Genomic DNA, 12775 nt, shown 5'->3' with positions numbered 1-12775 from the left:
ATTAATTTCTCTAGCCCAGGATGATGAATTAAACTATAAGCCAAGCACCATTTATCTCCAGCTTGGAATGTTAAACAAAGTTCTGAGTATGTGCTCCCAGTGTTCAGCAGCTTAGGCACCAGAAGTTACTTAATATCATTAAACACTTACTCCTGGTGGGTCTGTCATTGATTGCTGTGAAATACGTGGCCGGACTGCCCATCCATGCAAAGGCAGATGTGGAACATTACAAAGAAAAGTTCATCTTTTGCAAGTGCTGCTCCTTAAAGTTGTTGTGTTTGACACTGGTATTCGCAATGACATACAGTGGTACCTCGGGTTACATACGCTTCAGGTTACAGACTCTGCTAACCCAGAAATACTACCTCGGGTTAAGAACTTTGCTTCAGGATGAGAACAGAAATCCTGCTCTGGCGGCACAGTGGCAGCAGGAGGCCCCATTAGCTAAAGTGGTGCTTCAGGTCAAGAACGGACCTCTGGAACGAATTTAGTATTTAACCCGAGGTACCACTGTACGTGGAACACAAAAAGCTTCTATTTGGACATTATGTTTATAAAAAAACTGATTTATTTGTACATACGTGGAACACAAAAAACTTCTATTATCTATTTGGACATTACGTATATAAGAACTGATCTATTTGTATTTCCTGTTCTAAATGTTGGATCTTTAATTGCTTCTACTCAATTAGATAATGTGAAAAGAGTTATGTTTATATGATGTATAAAGAATTCATATAGTTAAACACAGCCAGTTACATTGTGGGTATATTTGGGGGTTGTCTTTCAGCCATATCCAAAGCCCTCTCTCATTTTCTGGTGCCTTTGGTTTGGTGGTGGTGAAGGCAGTAGCAAAGAGGCAAACCTTTCCTTGCAGCTCTGCACCATAGTTGGTGTTACGAGGTAGACGCAGGAGAAGCAAAATCAAAATGCAATCCTGAGGAGAAAATACCATATTTATGTGGCATGTATGTGCCAACATTAGGAACGGGGGGGGGGGGGACTCAGAAAACAGATGATCCCCCCCCCAATGCTTGCAAAGAAAACACGTTGATAACAAACAAATTTCCAGCTGAGTAAAGGGCAGTTTACTTGCCTTTATGAATACTCAAGGGTGTTATTGATGATGTTGCAGTGGTTGTTTTTGTTATCGTTATCAGGTCCAAGGAAGTCATCCTGTTCAAGCAATGGCTTTCACTTATGCAATGGAACTCCCCCTCTCTTTGCCCCAATCCCCTCTCCTCACTCACCCCCACACCGCCAAATCTTCTCAAAACAGATAGGGGGGTGTCTGGGGGGAGGAAAGGGAGGGCAAGTTCCTATATGCAAGTGGAAGTCCTTGAACAAATGGGATGACTGTTGGATGGATAACTTTGAACTCATGAACCAAAGGTAATCCACATGGTTTTAGTCGTAGAGTTTCCACCTGCTATTTTGCTTTGGGTTACAGGATACCACAAAAGAAGGCTATATGCATGCTCAGGACTTCAGGCTCAAGGCAAAGACAGTGTCTACTGAACGGACGTTGCCAGGTCTTATGGATTGTGACTAACGTTTCACAAAAGGCTAGTTGCTTGTTTTCAGTATGCCACTAAAATGATGGGAGCTTGCAATATTTTAAACGACAAGCTCATTAAAGCAAAAAGAACATAACTGCTCAGATAAAGATCAGAGAATCTGGAGCGGGCTGGGGTTTGAATAAATGCAGCACAGACATCTGAAATACAGATTTTTCCAATTTAAGTGATTTGGAATGCCATGAAAACATGTTGCTCTAATTAGACAATTGTAGTGTTCAAAAATAAATACTGACATTTGTCGGGCATGCTGCAATGGTGGGTGGATGAAATCTTCCTACTCCTTTCTATTTCTGGGGAGTCTTGCCTCTTTTGCCCAAATCCTTGCAGAGTTATATCTAGCAGGTTTTACCTCTTTCCTTTGTGCTCAGTTTGGACTATCCAGCTTGTCTGTTCTTCCTCTCCCTGCCTCCATTTTAGACCTAATGAGAGATTTAGCTAATGTTCTACATCAGGAGTGACCAGACTTCAGGCATGTTGGATCTACTTTTTTTAAAAAAACTAGAATTCTAAGACCTACCAGCTAGAGCAGGGGTCAGCAAACTTACCGCACCTCGGTTCGGTGTCTCCAGCGTCAATCGCGCGGCGAGCCGGAGGGCGGGGGAGCACGTGCCCATACTCGTGCGCACACACTATTTCCGGCGCACTTCCGGGTCGGAGGAGCACCGGAAATAGCTTGTGCGCATGTGCACGGGCCTCCTCCAACCTGGATGTGCACCTGAAATAACACTTGCGCATGCACACAAGCTATTTCTGGTGCTCCTCTGACCCAGAAGTGGGCAGCTGTGCAGCGCGGTGCCGGTAAGAGCGGGCGGCGGCAGCGGGTGGCAGGGGTTGCCGTGGGCCAGATAAACGAGTCCCTCAGGCCTTGTCTGGCCCGTGGGCCTTAGTTTGGGGACCCCTGAGCTAGAGAGAGATGCAAAAGGCACACAGTTAGAACAAAGAACAAGGTGCCTCTGAGCATATTCTGAGCCTCAGAATTTGTTTTCAGAAGCAGGAATCAACTGAGATCACAGTCCTGACACACAAAAGTCAACTCCTTGTTATTCCAACTGTTCTGTGTTTCAACAGCAGGGGAGGCACTTTTTTTGTTGCCATAGCTGAACATAGTTGGTAGTAGATCATAGAAATGTAGAGATGGGAGGGACCCTGAGGGTCATCTAGTCCAACCCCCTGCAAAGTAGGAAATTCAACTAAAGCATCCATGGCAGATGGCCATCCAACCTCTGCTTAAAACCCTCCAAGGAAGGAGAGTCCACCACCTCCTGAGGGAGTCTGTTCCACTGTTGAACAGCTCTTCCTGTGAGAAAGTTCTTCCTGATGTTTAGTCAGAATCTCCTTTCTTGTAACTTGAACTCATTGGTTCGAGTTCTGTCCTCGTGAGCAGGAGAAAACAAACTTGCTTCATCTTCCTGATCTACTTTCTGCCAACTGTTGCAGCTGTTAGGGTGGTTCAGTACTGCTTACCTGACCTCCTGTCACCTGTGTCACTGTGGCTTACCTGGGATGGAGAAGAGGACAGGTAATGTGCTGGTAAAGTCCTTTGCACTACAGCAACTTCACCTTGGCCTTGCCCTGACCCCTCTTCTTCCTGGTAAGCCACAGTGACACTGGCGAAGGGAAGTCAGGTAAGCACTGCATACAAAAATGCATGATATTAGGGATTGTTGCTTTGCAAAAATGTGCATATTGGGTAAAAAAAAATGCACACTAGCATGTGTAAGTTGGGAGAAAGTCGCACAAAAATGCTGGTGAATTTATCACAAGGACTTTAAAAGGAAAAAGCTGCAAATGGATGTAGAAATGTGGAAAACTGAACTTAAAGGAGAAACAGAGAGAAACCAAAATGGATAGATTCACCCATCTAAACCTCTTTTGCCATCCTGAGCCTACCTATTTTAATGAAGTCACAACTACAGATGTTGAGAGTCCACACACACACACAGTGGTATTTTTCTAGAAAAAGAGGTGCTGGCTTTCACCATGAGCGCTTCTCTCATTCTCTTAGAATGGCAGTGGTACGAACCTGAGAGGTGCTGGAACTTAGTTCCAGCAAGTTCCAACTGAAAAGAAGCCATATATGTATGGCCTATTAGATTTAGGGATAGGTAAAGGGTAATGGGATCCCTGACCATTAGGTCCAGTCGTGACCAACTCTGGGGTTGCGGCGCTCATCTTGCTTTATTGGCCAAGGAAGCTGGCATACAGCTTCCGGGTCATGTGGCCAGCATGACTAAGCCGCTTCTGGCGAACCAGAGCAGCGCATGGAAACGCCGTTTACCTTCCCGCCAGAACGGTACCTATTTATCTACTTGCACTTTGACATGCTTTCGAACTGCTAGGTTGGCAGGAGCAGGGACTGAGCAACGGGAGCTCACCCCATCACAGGGATTCGAACCGCCGACCTTCTGATCGGCAAGTCCTAGGCTCTGTGGTTTAACCCACAGTGCCACCCGTGTCCCTAGATTTAGGGATATATATCCCTAAATCTAATAGGTCATACAGTCGTACCTTGGAAGTCAAACAGCTTAATTCTCAAACGTTTTGGCTCCCAGACGTTGCAAACCCAGAAGTGACTGCTCCGGTTTGCAAGCTATTTTTGGAAGCCGAGCATCCGACAGGGCTTCTGCGGCTTCTGATTGGCTGTAGGAGCTTCTTGCAGCCAATCAGAAGCCACACTTTGGTTTTCAAACATTTTGGAAGTCCAACGAACTTCTGGAATGGATTCCATTCGATTTCCAATGTACGACTGTACTTATATCTCGCAAACCTGTTTGGCCAACCCAGTTCAGGAAAGAAAGTCAGCCCTGTTGGGACTCCAGAGCTGCATCCCCCCTTGTTCAGATGACTACTCTCTGAAGTGGCACATGCAGTCAGCTACTCTGTCAGCAAGCCTGCCCATTTAATGTTTGCTTCTATCATTCCTGCCACGTCCATTACCACCAACAATTTTGCTTAGCACAAGAATGAAGCATAGTGATCAAATGGCTCAAAGCTAATAGCCCTAGAGAACCCCACAATTGCAATGTAATTACAAGCCTGGAGTATGAGGCAACTTTTCTGAGGGGGAAAAAAATCATGATGTGGGGGGATAGAAAACTTACACATTTGGGTGCCTAGCTGTGCTGTCTTTGAACACAGGATCACAATGCAGAAGGTAGAATTATCACTGGACACAAGAGTTCTCTCTCCTCAAAGAAGAAAACTGTTGAATAAACGAACAAACAAATGTGACATTTCGCCGGACTGAAATGATTAATAAGGGCACTTTTCTGCAGCTAGCACTCCTTCATTTCAGGATGCTTGAAATCTTCAAAGAGAGATATTAGCTGCTCCTGTGACTTCTTTGTTCCCTTCTGAGAAAACAATTATGGTCCAATTTCTTCTTGTTTAGCTTGTGTGCCTTGATTAGTACTATGCAATCTTGCTTTCAAACAAGATGTATAATTTTGTGTAGGACATGCATTCAGCCGCCCGTCTTTGTGGATTACAATAAATTGCTCAATTTTGTCTTTGTGGACTTTGTAGTCCAGGGCATTCAGCTTACCTGCTTGCCATGTGTTATAGTGCCCTTACTAATGAATGTCATTAGTGCCCCGGAGAAGGGAGGATGTTTTGATCTGGTATCCCTCGCTTCAGTTAAAGATTACAGGGTGAGGAGCTTAAGTCCTTAAATTCTCCTATAAATGCCAGTTGACTTTTAATGTCATTTTTAGAAATTATAAATTCAGCGGCTACACCTCTCTTTATTCAGATTTCATGAAAAGTTAAGGCAGCTTTTATGTAAGGAGAGGAGAGTGTATGTAGTTCCAAATTCAGGATGTGTGTTGCTGAGGCTGATGCAAATTGTAGTCCCAAAAGCTTTGGGGAAGGAATTCTGGGAATTGTAGATTCAGTTGTGTGCTAGACTCTGGGACAATCTACACATAAGGGGGAACTGCTATAAATAAGTCGGAAATTAAATCATTATAACAAAAGGGGGGGGGAAACGCTATGGAAAATCGCTTAGAATTTTTTTGTTGCTCTCTGGCACCATCTGTTGTTGCATGTTTATAATGTATTCAAAATGCTGTTTCTTGACTAATGTAGCTGAGTCCTTCATGTGTTTATTCTAGTGGACAGAAAAAGGGTGTAGGAGTTTGAGCTAGCATGGACATCCCTTCAGATGTTTCTATGTTAGATTATTGCATGAGGTGAGCATCTGAAGACATACCAATCAATTGTCACATTTAAGAGGGACATCCGAGAATTACAGAAGCCATCTTGGCTTCTGATTGGATCCCGGAATGTCCCTTTTTTGGTCTGGCACTCTAGTGTGAAGCAGCTGGCTCCCACAAATGATTTTGATCAGTGGGATGTTGGAGGGTATGCTAAGACAGTTCTAGTGTGAACGGGAATCAGATCTCAAGGCAGGGCTACACAAATAGGGCTCAAATAGTCCTCGGTTCTGTAAAACAAGGTATTCCTCCACTTGATTTATTACCTTGAATGATAGCTGGCTGGGAAGATAGTTGAGGAAATGGCTATCACATGCTATACACCACTTTGAATGTTTTTAGATTCTCATGAAATCTGTTCCCTAACTTTTCCAACTATCACTTGACAACCTTTAGGGTGACCCTGGGAGATTGTAACTGTCAGGGAGACAAGAGTTCCCACCATAGTTATGGGATGCGAGACGGGCTTGATCAGTGGAATGCAGCTACATTCCAGCATGACAGAAGATATCAGAGAGAGAAAACAAGGGATAAAACTTATTTGAATGTCTCCTTTGAGGAATCAATGGCTTTTTCTGGATGAAGTAGCAGGATCTTTCAGCAAAATACGAGAACAAAGGCACACAGGCTGAAGGGCTTTCTCTTAGAGCATTCCCCAACCAACAACGTGGGGGTTTTTTTAGTTTCAAAAACCTAGGGAATCCGAGTCATCACTCTGTGTTAATTTTGCAGTTTAGTAGCTGAGGCCTAACTTTGCTCCCGGTGAGTCTTCACTGAAGTCAATGGAGTCATGCCAACAGCATGTTTTCCTTTTGCAAAGTCAGGAAATGCCAAAGTCATGGTTGAACGCAGAGCAACACAACCATACTTTTACATACTTTCTCACTCTCACACAGCTCAGGGGAATTTACTGAGGAATTTGGAAGGGTGCACTCAGATCCACTGCAGCTCTCGGGCCTTCTAAAGAATGCTTGATCTTGTAATCGGGACAAAGTGCTTATTGTGTACAGAGTACACACTTGGTCCCAAGGTAAATATTTGTGCTATGCTGCGATCTGGTGGTGGCTATGCAAAAAGAGTGTTCTGTTGATATCTATGAGGTTTCATGTAAAATATGAAGAAAAGTTAACGCCATAAGTGAAATTCTATCCCATAAGTCTAGGATGGCCATGGTGGCAGGGGGTGATGGCAGTTGGGAGTCCAATGGCATCTGCCATCAATCATCCAAAAGCAGAATAAATCAGTAAATAAACAACATATCCAACAATACTCCAAATACTTGAATGAATAAATCAGCTTTTACTTAACTTCTAAAATCCGCAAGAGAGGAATCCTGGTGGGACTATTCACTGGGGAACATATTTCATAACTGTGGATGAAAACTGCTATACCATAAATCAATGTCTTCAGAAGACCCACAATAGAATCTCTTCTGAAGTTGCCTATTGCCAGGGGATTTCATATGAGTTGAGGAGCTTCTAAAGTTGTGTGACCACACAGAGCTTTAAGAGTCAATACTGATGTTTTGACATGGCCCAAGAAACTACTATAGTCATGAGACCAGCCAGATGGGCGGGGTATAGATAATAAATTATTATTATTATTAGAAAGTGGCTCTGATCCACAGAATCCAACTTGAGGATTGTGGCAAGAGCTGAGATCCCCACAAGTACTCATGTGAAACAGAGTCAAGCAAAATGTGGAGAAATGCTCTGTGGAATGACAAAATATTCTGTGACAACTGTCAAAGCTTGAAGCCTTTTACAGTTAAATTGTTTCTAGCCTGTTTAGCAGTACAGTGGTACCTTGGTTATCGAACGGCTTGGCTCCCGAACAAATCGGCTCCCGAACACTGCAAACCCAGAAGTGAGTGTTCCAGTTTGTGAACATTTTTCAGAAGCCAAACATCTGACGTGCTTCCAACTGAGTGCAGGAAACTCCTGCAGCCAATCAGAACCCGCATCTTGGTTTTTGCATGATTCCAGGAGTCGAATGGACTCCCAGAACGGATTAAGTTCAACAACCAAGGTACCACTGTAGTGTTTGTAAGAGGGAAGAGAGAGAATTGACTAGTTTGTGTTTTCTCTCACAGCTTCTTAATTCTCATCCTTCTCCCCTGCCCGCTTTCTTGTCACATAGGCAGGGCCGCCTGAGTTGTTTGCACTGTGGCCTGCTTCAGAATTTTCTACATCTACTCAATGCTTGCTTAGCACTCAACATTCTCATTCTTTCAGGTATCCCAAGCTGGCAAATTCCCACCACCCAAGACATGCAAGATTTTAGCTTCTTAGCAAAAGGCGTGTCTTTCCCCACAAATGGAGATGTAGTGGCGTGGGGAGGGGAGGGTGCACCTGGTGAAGTGTCTTCTGCCTTGAAGGTCTTCTGTCTTGAAGACACAAAGCTTCTGTCAGGCGGTAAAGAGTATGGGCACCCGACAACGGGAGAAATTCACTGTTGTGCTAATGTGATTGTTCTGTCAGGGCCAAATAGAATGATGGCACCCAACTCCTAAAATGCCCTCTGTTGTTGTTGTTTAGTCGTGTCCGACTCTTTGTGACCCCATGGACCAGAGCACGCCAGGCACTTCTGTCTTCCACTGAAAATGCCCTCTAGTAATGACCTTTAAACACTTCCTTAAAACTTTTATGTTTTCCCAAACTTTCCTGGACTCTTAATTTTTAATTCTACTTTGTACCATGTTCAGTTTTGCTCATAACATATCAATTTCTTTTTATTTAGTTTTTAGATAATTTTCCTGAATTTTATTGTTATATTTCTGTTGCATTTACGCAAACTGCTTTGATATATTTTCGTAACGTTGAGTGACGTGAAGTGTTTTATTTATTTACAAACAAACCAACCAACCAACAAACAAACATAGTGTTAAACAAACTGTTAATGGTAAGTATTTCACATTTTTCTGTGAAGGAGCTTTTCCTTGCAGTCTAAAACCCTCGTGTAGCTAAACACACATTTCCTTCAAAGATAAGGCTTATCTCGTAGGCAAGGTGGTCTCTCTTCACTCCCTTCCTCTACGTAAATCAAAAGTGGGTCTGTTGAAGTCTGGCTTTTGCATTGCTACATGTGAACGAGTAAAGAACATTAGATTCTTAATCCTCACACGGCTCTCTGCTTCTTCCTGAGTTGGTTTAGCTCCTCCGAGTGGGCCCTTTAAAGGGGCTCAGCTGGCATAAACATTAGGCCCACTCATCTTCTTCCATTTGTTAAGTAGAAAAGAAATAAATAAAATGTAAATTTAAAAGTCTGGTTTATGTTATGCCCTTGCATGCACATTCCTTTTGGGGTGGTTTGCCGTATTTGTTCCACTAATTATCACTGAAGTGTGATGTGCGGCGCAGGTTACAGTAATATCAAATAACTAGTCAGCCCACTGCAGATGTTATGCTTTAAGGAACAGAACGGGGAAATAAGAGGATTCTTTCAAGTCTCTGAACTTTTGAAATTTAATACATATTGGAATCTATCTATACAAGGACGCTTAATCTCTATGTTGCTTGGAGGGTGAGGGGATCTAGAGGAGCACAGGCCTCCTGTTCTTTCATGGGCCCAGTTTTTATGGATGTTTGCGCTAAATGAAGTCTGCTGAGTTAAATCGAGCTCATACCTCAGGAAAGGGTGCATTACGGGTGTGCACCAGTCACAAGAGTCACCTTGCATTTGTAGCACTGGAAAGCAACCTGATCTGTTGCATATCCTCTCTGCGCCATTCTACTTTGACTTTTATTCACGTTCAGATTTGACCTGTTCAATTGGAAGCTCTCCTCCCCGCCCCTTGACTATAACGGGAGAATTCAAAAACGGCTATAACATATTCCCTTTTGACAGAAGTGGATTCAATTTGCAGACAAAGGAGCCACTCTAGAGTAGATTGAGCCTACTGAATTGCAGGCACATCCACCTAGCGGTTTTTATGCAAGGAATGGCGGTTATTTATTTATTTGAAAGGGGTGAGGGAGGAATCTAACATTTCTATTTTCTGTGAGAATTGGATGCAGTTTTCAGGTTTCCCCTTCTTAGGGGAAAACAATAAATATTAAAAAGAAAAAAATATTAGCAATACTAAACAGCACTATCTCGGTCTAATCACAGGTACCCTAAAACTAACAGAGAGGGATACGAAACTCTGAAGAAACAGAGAACTAGAACTAGAAACAGAGAAGGAAATGGTTGGAAAGGAATAAAGAGCAAAAAACTCACACGTGTGCAGCAGCACAATTGGGGACTCTGAGAGAAGTTTGCACAAACCTAAGGAAAAATAAGAGACGGCACATGGAATCAAAAACAAATAATTAAAGTTGGTGTCGTTTGCTGAAAAGGACTAGAACAAAAAGGAAGAAATAATAATAATAATAATAATAATAATAATATTTATACCCCGCCCATCTGGCTGGGTTTCCCCAGCCACTCTGGGTGGCTTCCAACAAAATATTAAAATACAATAGACCTTCAGATATTAAAAGCTTCCCTAAACAGGGCTGCCTTCAAATGTCTTCTAAAAGTCTGGTAGTTGTTTTTTCCTTTGACATTTGGTGGGAGGGTGTTCCACAGGGCGGGTGCCACTACCGAGAAGGCCCTCTGCCTGGTTCCCTGTGACTTCGCTTGTCGCAATGAGGGAACCGCCAGAAGGCCCTCGGCGCTGGATCTCAGTGTCCGGGTAGAACGATGGAGATGAAGACACTCCTTCAGGTATACTGGGCCGAGGCCATTTAGGGATTTAAAGGTCCGCACCAACACTTTGAATTGTGCTCGGAAACATACTGGGAGCCAATGTAGGTCCTTCAAGGCCAGTGTTATGCGGTCTTGGCAGCTCCAGTCACCAGTCTAGCTGCCACATTCTGGATTAGTTGTAGTTTCTGGGTCACCTTCAAAGGTAGTCCTCCGTAGAGCACATTGCAGTAGTCCAACAACTAAACTGAGGGTGAGGGAAAGTGGAATGACTGAATACTGAGTTTGATGACACCCCCCCCCCAAAAAAAAATTATGTGATTGGAGCACCCTGGCAGAATAATTCACTGTGCTCAAAACCTAGACTTCTCTGTCAAAATGATCATTTCCTGCCCCACCAGCAGTCCACACCATCCCCCTATGCAGTGCCGGATTTACGTATAAGCTAAACAAGCTATAGCTTAGGACCCCACTCCCTTGGGGGCCCCAAAAAAAATTAAAGGGGAAAATACCCTGGGTGTACAATTCCAAAATATAAGTTCAACAATTACTTTGATAAAATACATATTTTGTTATGTGCAAATGACTTTAGATACCTATTTGGTCCATAAATTACCAAATATTCAACATAAAAAAACAGCAACAATTTGTTGTTGACAAAGGACAGCTGGACATATAAAGGGCCCCATTACCTTCAGCTTAGGGCCTCATCAAACCTAAATCCAGCCCTGCCCCTATGTTCCTTGCGATGTGTGGTCCTGCCCTGAGATTTCCAAAGAAGGGCAGCTGTCACTCTTTTGGACTGTACCATTGACACCAATCCAGGTAGTTACAGCGCTGCAGTTTAGACCAGCGTGGCTCCAAGTGGGACTTGTTATCATTCCACTGTGGCCATGGCTAGAGAGGTTGTCTGATCATCCTGATCAATGCACAGAACTGCCTCCATCTAGGAGTAACCTAACTCCACTGTGGATAGACAGGACTGATTCTTTCCCAGTTTAAAGAAGCTGGTAACCAGAGTCATGCTTATCCCACTATCAAACTTATGACTTGGTTTTCACATAACACTAAGCCAAACCATGTGACTGTGCAAATGTGCAGGTTCTGAGTGAGATGGTCCCCATCTCTTCACTCCTCCCTGAGTCCTTCTACCTTTGGCGATAACTTGTAGCTGAGTAAGATTGTCTTCCATAAACACAGTTTTAAAAATTGAGTCCATAAGTGACTGTAGAGGCCAATTCTGGATCCACACATCCTTCCACAGTGGGGACATAGGTTTCCAGGCAGGAGTTGATGACGGTGAGGGTTTGCCAAGCATGCCTTCCTCTTAGAGTGTTTCTCCCTTTCGTCCTGAGTTTGAGCGTCTTCAAAGCTCATGACACCATTGGTAAAGGCTATTCTCCCATGGGAGCGCTCACAGGCCAGTGTTTCCCAGTTGTCAGTGTTTATTCTACTTTTTTTTTTTTTTAGATTTGCCTTGAGAGAGTCTTTGAACTTCTTTTGTTGACCACCAGCATTACGCTTACCATTTTTAAGTTCAGAGTAGAGTAGTTGCTTTGGAAGACGATAATCAGGCATCTGCACATGACCAGTCCAATGAAGTTGATGTTGAAGAATTATTGCGTCAACACTGGTGATCTTTGCTTCTTCCAGTACACTGGCATTAGTTCACCTGTCTTCCCAGGTGATGTGTAAAAAAATTTGGAGACACCGTTGATGGAATTTTTCAAGGAGTTGGAGATGGCGTTTATAAGTGGTCCACGTTTCACAAGCATACAGTAAGACTGGTACCCGAGTCCACTCCTGTGAGCAGTCATGGTTCAGCTCAGCATTACATTCAGTCTCAGGCTCCTAGCCTGTCTCACACCAGAGAAACCATGTGCCAAGGTTTGTCCAAGGGGTTTCTGCTCATGGTTTCTCTGAGGGAGATGAGCCATCAGCCTGGATTTGGATATAGTGCTAAGTCAAACCATTGCTTAGTTCGCAGTAGCAAAGCAGCAGGAGGACCAGAGGTGGAACAAAGCAGCCGTGTTCCTCTCTTTGGAAATAGACACATGGCTTGGCTTAGGACTACATGCAATTGAGCCAATGTGATGAGTCAACACCATATTAAATAGAAACAAGTGCAGTTGCATTATTATGCATGGCTTCCATTTTGGAGATGATCATTTGTCAGATGTGGGATGAAGTGGCAGCTTTGGTAGTCATTCAGTGCAAGAGTGTTGTTGCCCTTTGGGTGCCTAGCACTACTAGCTTTTGTTTTGTCACTGGAAATGTGAGAAATGGAAATTATCT

The 12775-nt window shown here is 43.5% G+C and overlaps 1 long non-coding RNA gene across 1 annotated transcript in view; it reads left to right on the top strand.

The window, feature by feature from the left end:
- Positions 1-11771, top strand: part of LOC308473781 — a 314717-nt gene extending 302946 nt beyond the window's left edge. Inside the window, exon 3 of the long non-coding RNA XR_013984313.1 lies at positions 11756-11771. This is a non-coding gene — a long non-coding RNA (uncharacterized lncRNA). The remainder of the gene's footprint in view (positions 1-11755) is intronic.
- Positions 11772-12775: the final 1004 nt, after the last annotated feature.

The sequence above is a fragment of the Podarcis pityusensis genome (genome assembly GCF_964106645.2).
Source record: "Podarcis pityusensis genome assembly, chromosome: 3".
Classification (NCBI taxonomy): Eukaryota; Metazoa; Chordata; class Lepidosauria; order Squamata; family Lacertidae; genus Podarcis; species Podarcis pityusensis.
The sequence above is the reverse complement of the archived record's forward strand: the minus strand, read 5'-3'. Positions and strand labels throughout refer to the sequence as shown.